The sequence below is a fragment of the Oryctolagus cuniculus genome, chromosome 21, assembly GCF_964237555.1.
Source record: "Oryctolagus cuniculus chromosome 21, mOryCun1.1, whole genome shotgun sequence".
NCBI classification, from domain to species: Eukaryota; Metazoa; Chordata; class Mammalia; order Lagomorpha; family Leporidae; genus Oryctolagus; species Oryctolagus cuniculus.
In genome coordinates, this window is record NC_091452.1 from 10453306 (window position 1) to 10467791 (window position 14486).

General features: G+C 56.7%; 1 long non-coding RNA gene across 1 annotated transcript; it reads right to left on the reverse strand.

The window, feature by feature from the left end:
* Nucleotides 1-3361: 3361 nt before the first annotated feature.
* On the reverse strand, nucleotides 3362-9192 carry LOC103351743 (uncharacterized). The gene is made up of 3 exons (XR_001795421.3): nucleotides 9109-9192; nucleotides 8487-8541; nucleotides 3362-7479 (listed from the first exon to the last, which is right to left on the reverse strand). It is a non-coding gene; the product is annotated as an uncharacterized lncRNA (long non-coding RNA).
* Nucleotides 9193-14486: the final 5294 nt, after the last annotated feature.

Sequence of the window (14486 nt, forward strand, 5' to 3'; positions counted from 1 at the left end):
TGAATCCTGTTCCCGGGTGGTCTCACTGGGGAGAGAGGATGGATGGGTGCTGGTCTTCGGGTGGGACATAGGTTCACCAGCTGGGCCTTCGAAAAGGAGTCCCCAGCCCAAGCAGCTTCTGTGGTTGGTACCCGGTTACCTGGTCCTCCGACTTGGTGCCGGACAGGTGTCTACACAGGATGGCCCTTGTTTGGCCTCCCAAGGCCCGGCGGAGGTGTCTCCCGGAGCCTTGAGTGAAATTGCAGTTTCTGGCCGCACCTGGCCCTGCCCGCCTGGGGCAGGAACGGTCCTTGAGCTCTGGCAGGGCAGAGATGAAAGAAGCCAGAGAGGAGAGAGGCGCCCAGGCTCCTGGTGCTGCTTTCCCGTCGCCTTTGTCTCCTGGGGGGTTTGGTCTCCTCCAGTTCTCTCCACGCCTCTGTTTTCCCGTCTGCCCCTGGGTCTCCCCTGCCCTTTCTTTCCCTGTTACACTCTCTCCTTTTGTTTTTCTTCTCCGGCCTCTCTGCTGGGGCTTTCAGATCCAGCATCCGGCTCCACACTGCGGTTCATGTTTCTCATTGTGCACCAGACAGATTCCGGGGTGTGAGCGGAGACCTGCACATCCCGATTACACAATCCTCACCCACGAACTCCCCGTCGGATGGCCTTCTGCTGCGCCGAACCCCCTCTCCCCAACTTCCCAGAACGCTCACAGAGCCAGGCCCGCTGTGTCTGTCCAGCCCCCGGGCTGCTGGAGGCCTGTGTACCTGGCTCCATATGACCTTCGTTCTCGTCTCGTGGATTTGCTTAAATGCCCCTGCACAGCCAGGTCCCAGCGCCCCCGTGGCAGCCCAGGAGGTCTCAGGAGCAGGGACAGGCATGGGGAGCTGCTCTGGGTGCCCCCACCCCCTCCCCATCGGGATGAAACCCTAGCTACAGGAGGTGAGAGCTCTGACCCTCCACCTCTGGGGTGGAAATTTACCAATCCTACCCGCCCCTCGGCCCCCTGAGTGGCCCTGGGCGCCTCACTCCCATTCCAGGCCCGAGTGGGTTGGCCCAGCCGGGCTGCTCTTGAAGCCTGTGTGGTCCTCCCCAGCCCACCACCACCCTGTGCACACCAGCAGAGCAACTATTAGGCGCCGCAGCCCGCCCTGGCAGAACTGGCAGATGGCGACCAGGCAGCGCGATGCCCCTATATGTAACTAATAAACCGCTTATGTCTTAACAGGGTAATGCATTCAGGCGCAATGTCACTTAGACAAGATGTTGATGGAATTTACTATATAAAAATCTTCCTCCTAGAGTAAAGAGTATCAACATTACAACTCGACAGACGGCGCGGGATAAGTAAAACAGACAAAAGACAAACAAGATAATAATCTGTTTCCAATCACTTAAGCCCTGTAGAGTTAGTAGTGTGCGGTTTGCATATTCCCCCTTGAGTTCCGTAATTAATTACCGGGGAGGAGGCGCACACCCGCCCGGAGCGGGGGCGTTTGGGGGCGTGCTGAGCCGGGCCGCGGGGGTGCCCTTCTCCGCCCCGCGGCTCCGGACACCGCACACCCGGCAGTGGCGTCGTGAGCTTCCGGACGTTTGGAGCTGACTTTTCCGCCGGTCGGTCGAAGAGGACATTTCAGTCGCTCCTCGCCCGGGGAGATTGTGCAGGAGTGAGGCGGGGAGGGCGCTTCTCCGGCGGCCAGAGCCTCTCCCCTCGTTCCCGTGGAGGAACTCGCTCCCTGAGAATGGCCGCGGGGGCCTGTCTTCTCGGGGGAGCGCGCGCGCTGGGGGCGCGCTGGCTGGGGGTTCCCCCGGGGAAGCGCGCCCCTCGCCCTCTCTCCCGGCGGTATCTTGGGCGATGCAGCCCGTCCTCTCTCGACCTCGATCCTTGCCCCCCCCCCCACAACACACACGCTCCGCCCCACCCCCCAAGAGCCGGCGCGCTTTTAACATTAAACAAACGCAGCGAGCGCCTCGGAGCTGCGCTCTCGGCCGGGTCTGTGCGGCGGCGGCGGCGGCGGCGGCGGCGGCGTTACAAATTGTAAATTTAAATTGCTCGCCGTATTCATTACCTCCCCTCTTTGATTTCAGCCAGCCGTGAAAAATTATACTGGTGTACCACTGAGAAACTGTTTTGCCGCAAAGAGCCCGCGCCTAATCACTGGCTTTCTCTCTCCGACAAAAGTGTAATTATTTTGTTTGGGGTGTAAATATAGGCCGCGCCGCGCACACACTCTCAGCGCCCCGCCGCGCCGCCGCGCACGGCCCGGAGTCGGAGCGGGCGCGCAGATTGGACCCGCCACCCGGAGGCCGGAGGACAGCGGCGGCTTTGGCTCTCCGGCGAGGCTCAGCCTCTGCCCTCTAGACTTCGGGTTCGCCCGACGGACAAGCCCAGGACCGTGCGCATCCAAGCGGGCCGGGGCCGACGCCGGCGGGCTGTAACGGATGGGTCGCGGCGTGGGCTCAGGCCGACGCGGCAGTCCAGGGATGCGCGAGGGGTGGCGGGGGTGAGGTGCGGGAGCGGTCCCGGGTCCTCGCGGGGGCAGCCGGCTGGGCGCAACCCCGGCCCAGGCGCGTGGACCCCTCCGGAGTCGGAGTCGATGCTGCTGGTGTGCCCCACTCGCGCTCGGCCGGCCGTGGACGGCTTGGTTTCTGGAACATCTCTGCGGGGCGCAGGGCCTGCCTGCCTGTCAGTGGAATCGTGCGCGGCTTAATTAACGGTCTCGTTAACTGGGCAGGCCCGACCCGGGACGTTTAATCAAAAAGGCAGGGAATCCCTCCTCTCCCTCCCCTCCCCCTTCTCCCTCCATTCCTCCTTCTTTCCTCCCTCCTCCCTCCTTTCTTCTTCCTTTGCCCAAGTTTATTCCTGCCCAAGCCTCCTTGTCCCAACGCCAGGAAGAGGGGCTCCCACCTGATGTCCAAGCCCCCTCTAACACCTGGCCCTGGGCTTTAAGGGGTCAGAGCAGGCAGGGGTCACGCATCGCCACCTGACTCAGCTTTCTGGGGTCAGATCTTCAGTCCTGCTAAAGGACAAAGTCGGGAGGCTGCATCTCCAGGTTAGAGCAGGCGGGGAGAACAGCAGGGCCAGGCCCAAGTCCCCTCTTTCCTTCCTGAAAGCATCCCCTCCCGCTGGGATGCACCCCCAGAGAGTGCTGGTTCCCAGCGCAGAGCTCAGGCTCCGGGCATTGCGAGGCTGCAGTCTGAGATTGATCCCTGGGGCCAGAAGGGGGCCGGAGAGAGGCGGAAGGAGAGGTGCTCGCCAGTCCCCAGTCTGGGAGCAAAACGCAGGTGTTTTGTTCTGAGAGGGGAAAGCCAGGGGCTTGGTGCAGGGCAGTGCAGCTACCCTGCCAAGTGCCGGCGGAGTGTGGATTCCAAGTGGCCGCTGCCCTGCCCGTGCCCTAGATCCTGGCTGAGAATGGCTGGGATTCTCGTCCTCCTTTCCCTGTGGTCCGAATCCCAGGTGGCCCCAGTCCTTTGGCGACCTGCTGGGTTCTGCTAGGCTGTGGCCAGATGCTCTGGCTCCACCAGGGCCTATCTGACCATGGAGGCTAGCCAGGGGGCCTGGAAGAGGTTGTGGAGAGCTTACAGCCCCACTCCTCCCCAGAGCCCAAAGAGAAGAATCTTCCAGAGCTCCCTAACCTCCTAAATACGGATCCCGCACTTTCTAATCATCCTTTAAGCCAGCCCCTGTGTGTTTCAGTCTGCACCCTGCTTCTCTTTCTTTTCTCTTGCTCTCTCTCTCCCCCTCCTCCTCCCATTCTCTCTCCCTCTCCCCGCCCCTCCACATCCCACCTCCTTTTTGTTAGCCTAATGCGGGCTCCTTTAGAATTCACCCCACTTTGGCAGCCCGCGGGTGCTGAGTGTGTGTGTGTGCGCGCGTGTGTGTGTGCCCCCCACCCCCCGCGCAGTGTTCGAGTGTGTGTATTTCTCGGTTGCTAATGATTGTGTGTTGATAGAGTAATGCAGTGGCCTCATTAGCCTTTGTTTAGAAGGTGTTAAAGGGAAATCTGCATCGGAAAGCAACGGTTTACACAGCAGCGGCGCTGAACTCCGCGCGCCGGAGCGGGCTTGGGGAGGGGGGCGCGGCCCAGCCCCCGCCTCTCCCGGGCGCCCTCCGCCGCGGACCCCGGGAGGGGGGCGGGGACCAGGGAAGGCGACCCCAGCTCCTTCCTCCCAAGGCGAGTATGTTTACCCCGCCGCGCGCGCTTCTGCTCCGCGGGCACCGCCGCGGGGACCCCGCGTTCTCTAAAAGTCCTCGGAGCGGTTCGCGCTCGCGCGGCGCCCTTTCTCCTCCCGCTTGCCAGGGGAGGGGGCGGGGACGGCAGAGTGCTGTGTCGGGAAAACGAAACATTCTGGAGGTTTTCATTTTTTGGTGGGGAGGGGGCGAAATGTCTGATTTGGGAGGCGAATATGTATCTACTCTCTGCGGCGCAGGTCTGGGGCGCCTCGGTTGTTGGCGGTCTCGTGCTTCCCCGGTGCCCAGGTGGTGGTGGGGGGGCGAGCTGTAGGGGGCCTACGAAGAAAGCTCTTGCTTCGCTCCCAGCACACACAGGCCCCTGCACCGAGGCCTTTCTTTGACTTATTTTCGCGGCTAACGTCGCCCTGGGGCGCCCCTGCGCGAACAAATTGGCGGCGTGGCGGCTCCACTCTCGCAAGCTTGGAGGAAGCGCCCAACTTTCTTGGCCCGGGGCAGAGCGTAGGCGTGCGTGTCTGTGGACGTGGGTGCGGGATCTCGAGCAAGCTTCTGCGGGCGGCCCGGCCATCCGTGGGGGAAGCAAGATTTTGGGTGAAGATGAACCGGAGAAGAAGTCCCTGTGGCCTGCATCCTACAAAAGGACCCAGGAAGGAAATATCGTGCGCAGCCTGTAAGCTCGCAGAACTCGAGCCACACGCCTTTGCCGGGAAAGGCAGAAGAAAACGCTACCGAGTTCTTGCGGGGAGGCCGGGGAGGGTGGTGGTGGGGTGGTGGTGGTGGTGCCGGCTCCGAAGGGAACGAAATTCATTACTCTTCGGCGGAGAGAACGTTGGTCCGAGAGGCTATCTCTTCTTCCTAGCTCTTAGGGGTTCGCACCCCTGGATTTGAGCTTGCGGGACTCAATTGACTAAGCTCGATTGGCCGGGAGACCCTTGCGTGTACACAGCCCCGGACACACGCACCCGGAGAGCTTTCCACGTCGCGGGCTTTCTCGTATCTCTTTTTTTGGGTCGAAGGAGGGGTGTTGTCTGGGACAAATCGTGTGCGGCTGGAGCCTCGGGCAGTGACAGTGAAACGAATTTCGAACCGAACCTGAATTCGCCAGGGCGACCCAGCGGCCCCCAGTACCTGTCCTGATACTGTGTAGACAGCAGCGAGATCACGCGGGAAACCAGTTAAAAACGGCCGCCGAGATGCGGTGGGAAGGGACCAGGCTGAGTTCGGAGGATGCGGGGAGAAGAGGGAAACACCTTGAGTGCTGGCCCTGCTCTTTCTCTCTCCCCAAGCAGGTTTGTCGCAGGAGGCCGGGGCGCGCCGGCGGGCGCCGCTTGGCAGCGCAACGCGAGCCGGAGCCGGGACCCAGACAAAGGCGGGAGTTGTCCGCGGTGCTGAACCTGCTGTTCCGCGGCGGAGGCAAAATGCCTGGGTTACCAGCGCTTTCCTCGTCTACTTCTTCCTTCGCTGCTTCGTTCTCTGCCTCTCGCCTTCCCCAAGTGCTTATTCCACCCGTTTGCTCCCTCCTTGGCACCTGCATCCGGTACACAGGTATACTTAAATCTCAGAGAACAAAACGAGCCATCAACACAGTGTCTTTTCTTCTCAAATAAACGCTGTATGAAAGGTTTCTCTTAACTGTCCTCAAAAACAGATTCCAATTTTCATGCCTAAAGAAGTGGAAATTCGTGTTTAAAACAGAACTAAGTGGTAACGAATGCCATGCACTTGAATTTTTAATTTTTTTTCCCTGTAAGACAGGGCAAGGGGGTTGGAAATTTTAGTTTGGGGAACTTCATGTCCCTGGCATCTTGACTTCTTGGGTAGAAAAGTAATAAGATGTGGGGAGGATCTGTTGTCTAACACGAAGGTGAACAGAAGTGAAGAAAGGTGACTTGTGAGGTTCAAAGTGAGGGACATTAAGCAAACTTAACCCTTTGAGGCAGAGAAGAGGCCTACAAGGAAAGCAGTCTTCCAGGTTAAGAGGAAAGTGATTTCTTTTGAAAGTTTGGGTCCAAAACTTGAATCTGGTACTTCATTTTCTGCATGTCCATGGTGTCCTCGGATGTCTGATGTCACAGCCTTCATTCCTGTGACCCGATTTTTCTGGGTCGCTTGACTATGTAAGTTTGTGCAGGGGGGGAAGGAAGCAGCACCACGTACTCCCTCCCCAGAGGTGGGGGCCTCCCGTTCCATCGATTCAGATCTGAGCACATTCCCTCCGGCATCTCAGAGCCACTGCCTCCTTCACAGCCTGGATGCTCTGGGGCCACTGCTTCCTGTGGTCTTCTCGGCACCCTGCAAGTCTTCCCCAGGGCAGGGGTATCAGCTAAGTCCAGTCTTCAGTGTTACAGGAGGTCTTGTGAATTAAGAGTTGTGCAGTCTCTCTGGCTCCCCTGCTGGGGCTAGCTCCTTTGCCCATGAGGCAGGAATAACCAGGATTATTCTCGAGCCAGAAGGATTTGTAACAATGAGGGGCTTCTGACTGTGACCCTTTGGTTCTTCCAGACCCTGAGTGTTACTCCTTCATTCAAACACCCCCAGATTTTTAATTGCAGCCAAAGTGCTTGTGCCTGGACCCTGCACCTTTCACCTTCTCAGGATGTAAAAGCTCATGGTGCCAGGAGAGAAGAGAAGCTTTGACCTTGGGTGAGTGAAAGAGAATTGGAGAAGAACGTTGTTTACTGAATGGTGACCAGGAGGTGCCTTGGATCCCTTATCTTCACCACAGCTCTGAGAAGTAGTAAGTATTTGTGATGCCCATTTTACCATTTTACAGAAAGGGAGCAGAGACTCAGAGACACTCAGGGTGTGGCTGGCGGTGACACAGTGAAGGCCTGTGATTCTGAACCAGGCCTCATTGGCGTTCACATGAGGCACATGAGGGTTACAAAGCTGTTTCCTTAGTCCCTTTGGATTCCCAAGACACCAAGACCTGTGGCCTGGACTTGGAAGTTGCTTTTAAGTCATCATTGTGAAAGAAAGAATGATGAATGCCAAGAACAGAGGGCTCTTCCTTCATGGGTTGGGTGGGCGTTTTACAGAATGGAGTAAGTTTGTGTGAACAATCTCTTAGGCCCACACCCAGGAGTCATCATTGATCCCCCTTCCTCCTGCCTTGCATCCAAATCCAACAGCAATCCCAGGTAGCTCTGCTTCCAAAATATATTCCAGCCCATCTGCCTCTCATCTTCTTCTCCATTATTGCCCTGGTCCAAGCCACCACCATCTCATCTGTTTTATTGCAGTGGTCTCCTGACCAGACTCCCTGCTTCTTCTATCTTGCCCTTGTCTGCAATCTCTTCTCCACACTGTAACTAAAAGTTATATTTGAGAATCATAAATCAGATCTTGTCATTCTGCCTCCAACCCTCCAACAACTTCTCATTGCACTTAGAATCACAGCCAGACTCCTCATCCTGGTAGGCAGGGCCCTCTGAGGATGGCTCCTGCCTGCCCCTCCTGTCTGTCTCTGCACCCTGCTGTGCCTCAGGCAGATCTAGATCCTCTCACTCTCAACACCTTTGCGGTGGGCTTGTGGTTTGCCCCTCGGCTCTCAGAGCCTCACCAAGTTTGGCTCCCTTTTGTCATTCAGCTCAAATATCAACTCCTCAAAGAAGTCTTTCCTGTCCACCTTATCTAAAACACTTCACCCTAGTCACTCTCTATGTATATTTTAAAGCCCTTATCAATATCTAGTATTATCCTATTTGTATGTCTAGGTACCCATTGTCTGTCTTCCTTAATAAAATATCTGTTACACAAGGGCGGATGGACAGTGTTTGTCTCATTCACTGTTGAATCCCCAGTGCCTGGCCCAGAACCTGGAACATAGTTGTTCAATACATGGCTGTTGCTGGGATGAATAATGAATGCATACGTAGATGATGCCGGAGCTGCAAAAGTGAGAGGAGCTGGGTGAGCAGAGCTGAGAAGGGACTGAGCTGCGTTCACCTTTCTGAGGTCTGCATGTGGAGCAGATGGCTGGGTGAGCTCCTAGTTTGGGAAAAGCAAGAAAAAAGCTTGCCTGAGGCACCAAGAGGTGCAATGGTGGGGTGGGTAGATTCTGCTGTCTGGATCCAGGATCGAGTAGGGGTTGAGAAATGGCTCTGTGGCCTTGGAGAGTGACTTTTGTTTGCTGCTGTTGGGTCTGAAGACTTCACTGGGTTACACACAAAAGTACAGACACAGGGAGCCAGCAAATGTAAATTATAATTTTTGGAAAAAGTTAGCCAGTTTGCGGTGGAGGTAACACAGTACCGTGTTAACAGTGCAGGCTCTGGAGCCTGATTCTCCCAGGTCAGCACATGGCTGCCTCACTCACCTGCTGTGGGAAATAGGGCAGGTCCCTTAGCCTCTCTGTGCCCCAGTTTCTGCACCTGTGGAACGGGGATAAAAGTCTTGTAGACGGTCAACAGGACTGGTTTTGGTCTGTTTGTGCATCAGAGCCCTGTAAAGGGGAGGAAAAGACCAGCAGAGGATGGTAAGGGCTGGGGGGAGACGATGGTGGGGGAAGAGGTGGGCCACTTTTTATGATCTCATTTTCTCCTCCAAGAGCTCTTGTCCCATCTGTCCAGGTAGAAGAGGGCGCGAAGTTAGAGGAGCTGAGTTTGAGCTCCAGTGTGGACCAGCTCAGTCATGGCAGGTGGGGATGCTTGGGCTCCCCACGTCTCTTTCCTGACCTGCCAAATGGGGGCAGTACCTGTGCCTGCCCAGGGATGCTGAGAGCAGAGATGAAGCTCAGGAGACTGGTAAGCAGCTTGCACACTAGCTGGTGTTACTGGGGCCTTTGGGGGAGCTGCTTTCTTTGCTCTTTACAAGGAGAAGTGTTGGATCTGCGCAGGTGCAGATGAGGGCGTCCCTGGAGTAGATAGTGAAGGGAGGCGAGGGCCACTTTCTAGGGGTAGCGGACAGAGTTACGCACTGGGAATCGTCGAAGAGCCTACCAGTGGGCTGGGGCTGTCCTGGACTCACGCAGAGCTCCTTCCCGTGGATCTCATCTGGACCATCGTGCTCCCTGTCACCCTGCAGTGTTCCTTTACATAATAGAAGCATTCTATAGAACCCTGACTCCAGTCTGTATCTGCTACCCATTATCTCTGGAACACAGCACATAGAGCCCTAGTATGGGACAGGGCTTGCGGTGTTTATAAAGGCAAATTGGGCCTATGAAAAACACTGTCCTTCAATTGCTCGTTTGGTAAACATGTGTTGGACCCGACTGTACACCAGAGGCTGAAGATGCCATTGAGAATGAGCAGTGTCCTTGTCCCTGCCTGGGCTGCTCACAGCCAGGCAGGGAGACCCGCCCATCAGTGAGAATTTCCACACAGCATCTACAGATACCAGAGAGGGGCATGCTGGGCATTCATTCATTCATTCAGTTCATCACCCAGAGTGTATCAAGCTGGGTGCCTTTACTTAGCTGCTTATCTTTCTGAGTTCTTTTTTTTTTTTTTTTTCAAACCAAAAACAATGATGAAAGAAACAATCTGGTGTGGCGTCCCCGCACGGGGCTCTGCGCTGGGTGAGTGCCGGACAAATGTTGACCGTCGTGAATTAGTAGTGATGCCATGTTAAGGAACCACGGACACATTGCAGCTCCCTGGAAGAACCGTTGGGAATGAATGTGTGAAAGTGCTTTGTCTACAGACGGCAATCAATAAACATCTACAGAATGGGACCACAGCCCTATTAGCAAAGACAGGAAGAATAGCACAGGAGATGCTTGAGCCAGGCCCCTGGGGTCCTGATTTCTTCCCCCAAGGCCAAAGGCGGCTCATCCTCCCTCCCTCTCTCCCGCCTCTTCTCCCTGCACTGGAACCTGCCAGTCTGTTCCCCTTCCCGGGCCTTCCCTTCTGGGAAGCTCCCTTTACATCAGTGGGGATTTTGTCTCCCCAGGGACATTGGCCACGTCTGGAGACACATTTTGGGGACATGACTGGGTGGAGGGGGCTGCAGGGAGTCTGATGGGTGGGGGCCAAAGATGCTGCTAAGCATCCTACAATGAGCAGGACAGTAACCCCCTCTCCCCCACATCATCCCTCTCAGAAGGTCAACAGCACCCAGGTGAAGAAACCCTGACTTGAACCCACCACTGGCAGGAAGCCCCCATTCCCCTGGCCAAGCCCCTGCTGGGAAGGGGGCGGTGTCACCTGAGCCTGGCCCTGCCCACTGCCCCTGATTGTAGAAACCTCTCAGAACCTCTTTGCCCTTCTTCTCCTCCTCCTCCTCCTCCTCCTCCTCCTTCTTGACAGGCAGAGTGGACAGTGAGAGAGAGAGACAGAGAGAAAGATCTTCCTTTGCCGTTGGTTCACCCTCCAATGTCTGCTGCGGCCGGCACACTGCGGCCGGCACACCGCGCCAATCCGATGGCAGGAGCCAGGTACTTATCCTGGTCTCCCATGGGGTGCAGGGCCCAAGGACTTGGGCCATCCTCCACTGCACTCCCTGGCCACAGCAGAGAGCTGGCCTGGAAGAGGGGCAACCGGGGCGCTCCGACCAGGACTAGAACCTGGTGTGCCGGTGCCGCAAGGCCGAGGATTAGCCTAGTGAGCCGCGGCGCCAGCCCCTCTTTGCCCTTCTGCTTTCCTGCTTTGGTGTTTTGAAGGTCTTGTGAAACTGGACAAAGAGAGAGAGAGAGAGAGAGAGAGAGAGAGAGAGATCTTATCCACTGGTTCACTCTCCAAATGCCTGCAGTGGCCAGAGATGTGCTTAAGCTGAGAACCGGGACTCAGTAGGGGTCTCCCACGTGAGTGGCAGGAACCCAGCCACTTGCACCATCAGTGCTGCCTCCCCGGATGTGCGTGAACAGGAAGCTGGAGCTGGGGCTGGGATTCTGATGTGGGATGCAGGTGCCTTAGCTGTTAGAACAAGTCTGCTCCTGGGTTTATTGGTGCTGTAGGGCCCCTCTCTCTCAGAAAGCTGACCCAGCTATAGGACACGGCTGTCAGCACAGCCAGGTCCCTCTGCGGTGCCTGGGAGCAGAGGAGACCAGACGCCGTGGAGCTGGAGCAGCCTCAGAAATCTTTCTGGTGTAAGGGAGTCCCAGCCCAGTCTGTTTCAGCACAAGACACCATCAGCACCTCCTGGCAGGCACCTTTGAGAAAGTGGTCAGCCCTGGCAGCAGCTTGCCTGGAGATTGGGCATGGTGCAGCTCCCTTGACAGGCGTCATAAGGTGCCATTATTCCACCCACTTCACAGATGGGGAAACTGAGCTGCAGAGAGGTTGAGCAACTTCCAGGCCATGATTGCATCCCCGGGGTGTCTGGGGATAGCATGGTAATACCCTCTCTCCCGAAAGGAATGGTTTCCTTCGATTGGCCTCAAGGTGCCAGACCTTGCCACTCCATGCAGCATTGCCTCTGCTTCTCTGGGCATGGTGGATCAGCCAACCCCTCAGTCCTCTGTGAGAACGTGGTCCCTTCCATGGGGATTCCGATTGCTCACGTTGCAAGCCCTTCCCTCCATCCTTACTCCCATCTACAGACATCCTTGTCATTTCCCACATGGTGGTGAAGGGGCAGGGCAGGAACCCAGGCACCCAGAAGCAGCCCGGCGTGTGGGCATGATTCAGTCCCAGGCTGGTCTCTCCCCTCCTTCAAGGATTTCTCTTTTCCACCTCCTCTGAGGATCAGAATGAATCAGCAGATACTGTTTGAGGCTCCAGGCACTTTGCAAGGGGCTGGAGACTGGGAAGATGAATCAGACCCAGTTCTTGCCCCAGGAGAGTGAGGAAGATTAAATAGGAAGCCAGGAAGAGATGCAAAATGCCCCAAGGGAGGGGGCGTTTGTGGCTCCTGCGTGTAAGATAAGTAGAGTGACCGCTGATTGTACATGTTCCCTGGAGACATCGGGACCTGCGGGAGAGGAGGGAGTCTGGTTTCCTGGCTGTGAGACTCTGGGCTGGTTCCTTTCCTCTTCTACACATTCGTGGCGTTTCTAACGTGAAACCCTCAGTGTCCTCAGAGGCAAACGCTGCAGAGGGTAGGCCAGCAGATCAGCCAGCGTTGGGCCATCACTCAGGCCCCCTGACGCCCCTGCTAAGTCACCAGACCTCTGTTCCACCCTGCAGTCTCTGAGCGGTGAGCTGTGTGCCCCTGGCCCCAGGCCGGGGCTTCCTGGAGCACCCTGGGGAGCTGTCCTAGGTACAGCGATGGGCACTTGGCAGAAGTAGAGACCTGTTTCCTCCCCAGGGCAAACTGATCACGAAGAGGAGCTGTCCAAAGGCCGGATGTTCCCTCCAGGAATGCGGAGCAGGGTGGGAGTTGGGAGGGAGTTGTCTGCTCTCCCTGTGCTCACCTGAGGCTTGCGCCACGGAGACGTAGAAGCCTCACCGATAGAGACCCAGATGTTCCTTGCAGCTGGACTTACCTGTGCAAATCTGGAGGGAGAATTCAGCAGCAGGTGAACTGACAAACATCTGTCAGGAGAAAAATCTATGTTAGGTCTCTAGGGCAGCTGGCTGTGGACGCAGCGAGGATGGGGGGGAGTCTTTGTTCTCAAGGATCCCATGGCTTACTGAGAGACCATTGAGACTCGGCTCCTTCATGTCGGCCACCCAATGTCCGCTGGACAGGTTCCCAGTGGGCCCCAGGCTCCTCTAACTCTGTGTCATCAATCTAGAATCATCACTGTCTCCCTTCCCCACACCTGCTGCCTCCACAGGCACTGCCATCCACCCAGCTTACCCAGCCGCCCGGGCCAGAAACCTTGATGGCTTCTCTCTCTCTCTCTCTCTCTCTCTCTCTCTCTCTCTCTCTCTTTCTCTCTTTTTCCAGAATCCATCCCCTACCCTGCTGAGTCCATCTCTCCCTTATGCATAGCCGTGGTTTAGTTGAGGCCAAGCCATCACCTGCCAGGACATTCGGTTCCCAGCCGTCCCTTGCTGCCCGTCTTTCGTGCCCCAGCCAGAGCGATTTTGTTGTAGGACAAAACTGACCAGATTTCTCTGATGCTAACGACCTTCTGGGGTCTCCCCCATTGCTGCCAGGACTAAAGCCAAGCCCTGGAATTGCTTGTGAGCCCCTGGCGCCCTGTCTTGCCTTACCTGCCGCTTCCTCTACCCCTGCACTCCTGAAATCCTTCGACTGGATTTTCCAACATCTCCCTACACGTCGCCTTTTCCTCCAGGGAACCCCACACTTTCACAGCACCCCCGCTCACCCCCCGCCCCCCAAGATCACCGAGAGCTGGACCGAATCTCTCCCCCTCCCACATCTGCATCCATCCCAGTGCCCGGCGCGTGGTAGAGGCCCAACATGAATGATTGCTGGCGTGCTGACCACCAGGGAGAGGGGGGAGAGCTACAGGGTTTTCATGGGAAACTAGGGCCTTGCGGGTCCAACTGCATGATGGTGCAATGGAGAGATAATAAAGCACACGTATTTAAAGGGTGCGGTTTGCTCTGTTTATCCCGAGACGTCACCAGCACGGTCAGGGCAGGAACGCGCCCCTCACTCACAGTCACCCTCCACCCCTCGTGATCCCCTCCTCCCTGCCCCCACCCCTGAGCAACCACTGATCTGCTTCTGTCCCCATAGATTAGTTTGCATTCTCTAAACTTTTCTATGAAAGGAAACACACGGCAGAGCTTCTTTTGTAGCTCCTTCCTCCCTTCAGCATAGAAGAGAAATGGGCTTCGGAGAGGAAGCAGAGGCTGTTCAAGGAAGAAGAGACTAAAATGAGTGCAAATTTTTGAAGAAGGAAAGTTCCAGGGAATTGGCCCAGGCTGGAGCAAGGGTCATTCATTCATTCAACAAACATGTGCTGAACTCCAATATGTGCAAGGCACCATGCCAAGGGCAGGGCTAGGACGGGGGGTGGGGCGGGGTGTGCTGCTTGCTCCCCGGGGTCCACTCCCCAGGCTTCTGCACTTGCTCCATGTCCCAGGAGGCTGACCTGTTCCGACAGCATCAGAGGCCCTCTTCCCGCTGACTCTGGGTGGGCTTGCACAGTGGGTAACCCCCATGGGAGGTGGCAGGCAGTTGGCAGCTTTTCCTCTGGCCACAGCTCCTGTTGAGTGGGCCTCTCTACTGCCTGACTTCTCGCCACCCCAGGTGGTTTTCTATGTTTGTATTTATTTGAAAGGCAGAGAGACAGAGAGAGAGAGAGAGAGAGTTCTTATCTACTGGTTCACTCCCCCAAATGCTTGCAGCATCCACGTCTGGCCAGGCTGGAGCTGGGAGCCAAGAACCCCACCCAGATCTCTCATGTGGGGGGGGGGCGAGATCTCAACCCCTCGAACCTTCACTGCTGCCTGGCGGGGTGCACACTAGCAGGAAGCTGGAATCAGGAGCTGAGCTGGGACTCAGATCCAGGCAC